Below are 6,555 nucleotides of genomic sequence, written 5' to 3' on the forward strand. Positions count from 1 at the left end.
TGAAGTAGCGTTTAATAGTAGGTAATAACACACGTAATTTCAACCATATTTCATTGAAATAATATCTTTAACAAAAAAAAAAGAAGAGAAATAAATTCTTCATAAAGAAAATGCAATCATTAAACTTCAACATACAATAACTTATATTGCGATTAATTGTTTTTGTTCTTGTACTTCACTACAAAAAGAGGAAAGAGAAGAAGGAAAGAGGTAATGATATTGACTCGATACTCTTGATAAACTGGTATGCAATGGGCCAGGATGCAAGAAGGCGTAATATATAGAAATAGATGCAAAATGTAATGTTGTAACGATATCTCAGACGTATATATTCTGTAGGAAGCGTACTTAGACGAAGTACTTACTCGCAATCGCTTTAAGAGCAAGGACACGCCAACTATGAAAGGTGTTAAGAGGAACCGCGAACAGGCTAGCTGCGATAATGCACTCGTATAAACGACCGTATGCCTCATGCGGATTAACGCTCGAAGAAAAAGATTCGCTTGCCGATGGGCACCATCGTTACATTTTAAAAGAGTGCTGTCATGCTATTATGCGGCCGGTGATATGATTCGTTTGCATTAAACATTTATACGTGTTCGTATCCGTAAATCGCGAAAAAATAACGGAATACTAAATGCACGAGATTTCAGCTACCAACGAACGGTTTTAGTTGTCCGGAAAGAATGTCGTGTATCTTTCTTGGAATGTCGTGATGGGTTCATATCGTTTCTTGAGAAGTCCTTTAAGAAATTGACCGACTAACGTGGTTGCTTTTAGTACATTACTTACTCACGATTTCATGCGTGTAATTTTTATGAATTTTGTTAATCTAATGCAAGATTCGCATTTAATGCTTAAATATGCTTTAGTGCTTTTATGTTTCTTTCGCTTTTCTTCTTTAAATTTCCATTGAGTATTGCTACGTTGCATATTTGTCTATTACTTCTATCTATTTGCTTTCCAAGATACGTGATCAAAATTTCGGTCACGCAACTATTTTTCTTCGTTCAAATGGCATCTTGTGTATTAATTTATGCGCTCTCTGATTAATCGATTCTTGGTTTAATTTCACAGTAGAGCAAGTTATACGATCTCGAGCGACGACATTAACGAGACGACGAATTGTCTCCTATTCTGTAGACGCGTTTCAGTATGTTTAATGCGCCACTAACTTCGGAATGACGTGAATTACACGGGTGACGTTCGTCTGTACAGGATCGTTCACAACGGAATCTAATTTTCGTGTAAAAAGAGAATAACGAAACCAGACGTACGTATTTAAAATCTGGATTTGAAAATACGAAACGCAAATTCGAATATGAAAATTCAAAATCTGAATTTGAATTTAAGAGTATAATAATTAAAATACTGCGGATGCAACAGATTTCTCGAACCAATAAACAATCTGAATTTAAAAATATAAAACTTAAGATACAACAAATGTGTGGAATTTCAAAATTAATAAATAAACTGGCTTTCTTTTAGATATCGAAGCATATAAATTAAAATACAATGGACATCAGTTTCCAACTCAATAAGCAAACCGAACGTATAACAGCATGGCGCACCATCATTTGCAATGGAAAGTATCGTCGATGACTAACAATACTACCGATAAATTTCTAGCAGCGTACAAATATCTTAACGACACGTATTGCTAAATTATACTCGTATACCTTCCCATTTGCCAAAAGACTAAAAAACACTTTTTTCTCATCACGCGCCTCAATTTGCAGCAACCTGTAAGCGCATATTCAAAGCTGCCATTTCCAAGAAAGGTTTCCCTTATCGCAGCGAGCAAGAGATGCCGGTCGACATAACGTTTGGAACCCTCGTCCGTCGTACTAAACGTTCCTAAATGAATCGTTAATCGTTAACGGCGTGGCGTTACGACTCTCAGGCTCGCTTATAAACCGGAAATTCGTTGGTCGAATGTCCAACTGTCCAAATCGTTCGGCAGCGAAGCTCTTCCGGTCAATAAAGTCAGGCCTCGTTTATTGCTAAAAGAGACCTAGCAGGTCCTGGTTGTTTCTGACCCATCATTAAAGCGTACGTTAAGCGCACTGTTTTTTCATTTCGTTAAATCGTTCCGACCTCTGCCCCCTCGACGCTGCTTCTCTCGCTTCTCTATATGTAATCGTTTCTGGTTCCCGGTTCCACCCAGCGAGACTCGTAGGATCGTCGAAAGGTTGTAAACGGTCGCTCATCCAATACGGAATGTCGACTACGAACGGAATAGCCCGGATTCCTGACTTTATTAAGCCTTCGGTTTATGCGGAACATTTTGAACGTTGACCCACGTGCAGCATCGGAAACAAAGCCTACGCGGCTCGGAGAAACTACGAGTTCGACTTGGATTTTCACGAGGAGCATAAAAGCGTGCGCGGGGTTGACCCGCGATGATAAAAACGATTACACTCGAACAAACGGCCTGCTCATTTAATCGTCGTAGTTAACGCGTCTCGCGGTATGGTTTCACGGATGAAATTCGCCGTGACAGATTAACGTTTGTCGGTTAATTCTCCTTTTCTTTTTTCTTGCGTTTGCATATGGTGGAAAAAAGAAAGATAAAATTAGAAAATTACACGGAAACCGCAGAGCGTGACAATTCGATTCATTTGTACGCTTGTGCAACGAAGAAGGGACTTTAATGCTATTTATGAGACACAGAGGTCTCGTAGATTTATAGTATTCTATATTGTACATGATATTTTATGGAATAACGGACAATATGAGTATATTGCGCGACAGGTTTATAGGTTTATTAGCTCTTTTATACGGCAGAAGAAAATTCTAACTCGGTTTTTGCGTCTCCGAACCCCTTGGCTTTTTTGCGCCCTTTCGGCTATCCAGTGGATGCAAGCACATTTAACCCGGTCGCGCCCCAAATAATCGTAAAATTTGATAATTAAATTTAATCGCACCTCTTTAATGGCCCTTCGTCGTTGCCATTGTGTTCGTCCACACAGCGTTTACTGCGATGCTCGATTACACGAAGCTTTGAAACATATGCTTTATATACCTCGTCTTCGAACGATGATACGCCATTACGTTTCTGACACGTCATTAACTTCGTTAGTGCTTACGACGTAAGCCGTTGGAGGAACGTGAACTCGCCTAAATCGAAACCGTTGCTACGCCGCGATAAAAGTTCTCGTAATCGTAACGTTGGAACATTTCTGCTTTTTTCTTTATTTCGTAGCGAATTGAACGCGGTACGGTCTCAACTAACATCTCTTAAAATAGCAGCTATGAGGAACGCAGTTCCTAGTGTACGTTATTAATGTATCATATTATAGTCGGTATTCCATTAGACGGTGTCGGTCGTTGATACAGCGGCAACGTATATTTTCCATGGTATTGGTCATTCGTCTTGAAACACGCGGTCATCGCGCAAGTTGTCGCGACTCGAAGCAGGTTTCGATTAACCGACGCGACGTCTCGTTGATTCTGGCGAAAAATACGATTGAAATTGCGTGTTCGTTTCTTGCATGCTGTTTCACCGTGGCTAGCTGCTTTTTTATGCGGGAAATGAAAGCAGCGTGAAAGGGGATATCCGTTTAAAGCTTGTTGGCAGAAACGAGAAAAGTAAAAGAAAGAGAATAAAGCGAGAGAGAAAAAGAAGGGGAAAAGAAACGATACGTCCGGAACGCAATTTGTACTGTGTCATACAGTCAGGGGTCGTTGTATTAACAACGCGACAGAAAACTTATCGCAACGCTTAAAAGCACTAGCCTGAGTATTAAGCGTCGCGATACTACTCGAGCAATCTTGTCTTGCTAAATGCTAGAGTGCACGTAATTCCATGGAAGATATTGGATAACCCTCGAGTGCATCGTCGACCGTAAACGGGCACCGGGAGGGTTAACTACGTGGAATATATCTTTATCGTCGGTGAAAACGTGCGTATCACGGTGATAGTTCATTTTCGACGTGGAAGAGTGCTTCATCGGGGATCGCCAATTAAAACGTCGTACTGCCAACAATGCCGTAGAATGGAGCCCGCAATTCCGCGCTTCATCGACGTGGGTTTTTGATGGCGGAGACCGCGCCCGCCGTCGAACCTCTGCAACACAACGGGTCCAGGATCACCGTGCGTATATACGCGTGCACACCGATATGGAAACGCAGCGTGTACCAGCGTGACGCGGCGTGTGGTTGTAAGAGTCGGTACAATGGAGCAGAAAACAAGAGACGGTCGGGACTTCAAAGTGCCGGATGTTATGGAGTGAGAACGCTACTGGATCCGGCACAGTCTGATAATCATCTCTACCAAATACTTTGTAATCGTTAATTACGGCGCAGCATCGACGACGCTTTGGGCAAAAGATCAGTCACTCGGTGGTGCGCAGGGGTGGTAAGCAACGAAAGAACGAAGGGTTTTATAGTCTTTTATATCGTAAAGAACGGCACAGATATATGTATATTTCAAGTCCTCTGTAGGCTTCAGATTCGGGTCCTTTTGAGTCGAGCAACCCCTTATTCAGCACTTCGCCTTCTTTAACCGACGGGTATTACCGATTATTTCTCGTGAGTCTACTTTCCCTCTGAATGCACGTTTTCCATTGCGCGATTCTTAATAAGGTGCGCTTTGTATCAAGGGCTCGGAAGCAGCGACTTTTACGCCGGCGATAGGAAAGTTAAATATGTTCAGTTTTGTAAGCGGCGTGATACATTTTTTCCGTTTCAACCATCTTGCGCTCCATTTATTAATTTTCAAGCTTTCGAAATTTGCTTCGGCGAATTATAACGAGGCAATGGGAGAAACAGGGCAAGTTATCCAAAGTTATATTTCAACTAAAAGCGCAACTTTCGAGTCAGATTTGACGAATGTTTCTTCCAAGCGAGATGAATTATAAAAGCGGTCTGTCACGACTTCGAAACATCCCGTTTATTTTAAACGCATAAATCTTCGTTCGAGCAAAAGATGGTAGTGATTCAAAAGGAAATAGTCGAATTTATCGTGGATGTTTAAATCGTTGGAGCTGTCAAGTCGCGGCAGTGCACGGTACGTCAAGTTGCGAGCCAGGATCAAATGAGGCGTCGGAAGATTTCGCGAAAATTTCTCTCGAACCCCATGAAAACTGTTCCTTTTTTTCCTGCCGAAGGGGCGTAACGCTCGGGTAAATGAAGCGCACTGGAAAAGGAATCGCCGGAGGAGAGAAAGGCTCTGCTAAATATTCGAATGCTCGAGTGCATTCAAAGTGGTGCTTAGACTCGGTACGCGGCTATCATTCTCCGCTATATTTTAAGTCTTTCTATGCGTGCATTGTCTTTTATCACACGTATATTTCAAGCCATTTCTTCGACGTATATGCATCTCCGTGTAAAATGCGAGGAATAAGCATCGTAAGTGCATTTCATTCTCCTTTATGGTAGAACGAATCGTTTCATTAAGTTGACTGATTTAATTACCACTTATCGAACGCGCAACATTCATTACGATGATGTAAAGCGTGAATAATTATACCCTGGTTCTTTGAATGTTTGTGCGTATGAAGTGTAATTTTTAATTGCCTGTAGTTTCTTCGATGTGTCGTACAGTTGATCGGAGTGATTTATTCGTACGTGGTTTTATCAATCAATTTCGCAGCTTCATTTTGCATATCTTTAAGAATTATCTTAGTATCGTGGACAAGGGGCCTGGGGGTGCGGAGCATGTGCGTAGTGGGGCTAAGACAAAAGACACAAGGCTAAAACAAAAGACACGAGGCTAAGACAAAAGACAAGGGGTTGCTAAGAGACGATAAACGAATTAACAGCATTGTGAGTTGAGAAGTCAGAGAGTGCGAATTGCGTTGTCGAGATAGTTTTGCTAGCGTTGTCGAGATAGTTTTGCTAGCGTTGTCGAGAGAGTGTGGTCCGCGTGAGAGAGAGCATTGGATCCGTGGTAACGAGAGTTGTTAATCAACTATCTAGTTGTCTTAATTATAGTACGTTATTGTGATTAGTTCACGTTAAACAACCATCGTTTCCTGTTTAATCCATTTATTGCAAATAAACTAATTGTAGCAAAGATCCTACATTATTATACAGCTTTAGAATTAAACAATTCCTCTAATATAATCCGATCTTATATAAAAAAATCACTCGAACGTTTCGACTATCGAGATATCGAGACTTTGATATATTCGTTATAATTCTTTTAACGTTGAATATACGCGATTTATAACAAATTTCATCTCCTTCGATGCTTTTAATTTTTAAAGGTAGGAGAAAATTTAATAGACCGCGTTGGATCATCAGATTCTAATTTCTAGTAGACGATACTTTATATGCACGGATCTAGTAAATTTTTAATTTCATCGGTAGAGCTTTCCTTGGAAAAATTCCAATGCACGTAACACGATTCGGTAGAAGAAAACGAACTCCTCGGTAATCTTTATGTTTTCTTGTTTGCCTTTCCAGCTCGGTTATTACTTACCAGCAAGGATAATTATTATGAGTCGGCCCCTTCGAGCATCTCGAAAACGGTGTAACTTGCGGTCGAAGCTTCCGAGTTTCGCGCGTGCGTTAATCGTAATCGCTTCTCGGAAGATTTCGCCCTATGGC

Source organism: Bombus vancouverensis, chromosome 6 (genome assembly GCF_051014615.1).
Source record: "Bombus vancouverensis nearcticus chromosome 6, iyBomVanc1_principal, whole genome shotgun sequence".
Lineage (NCBI taxonomy): Eukaryota > Metazoa > Arthropoda > Insecta > Hymenoptera > Apidae > Bombus > Bombus vancouverensis.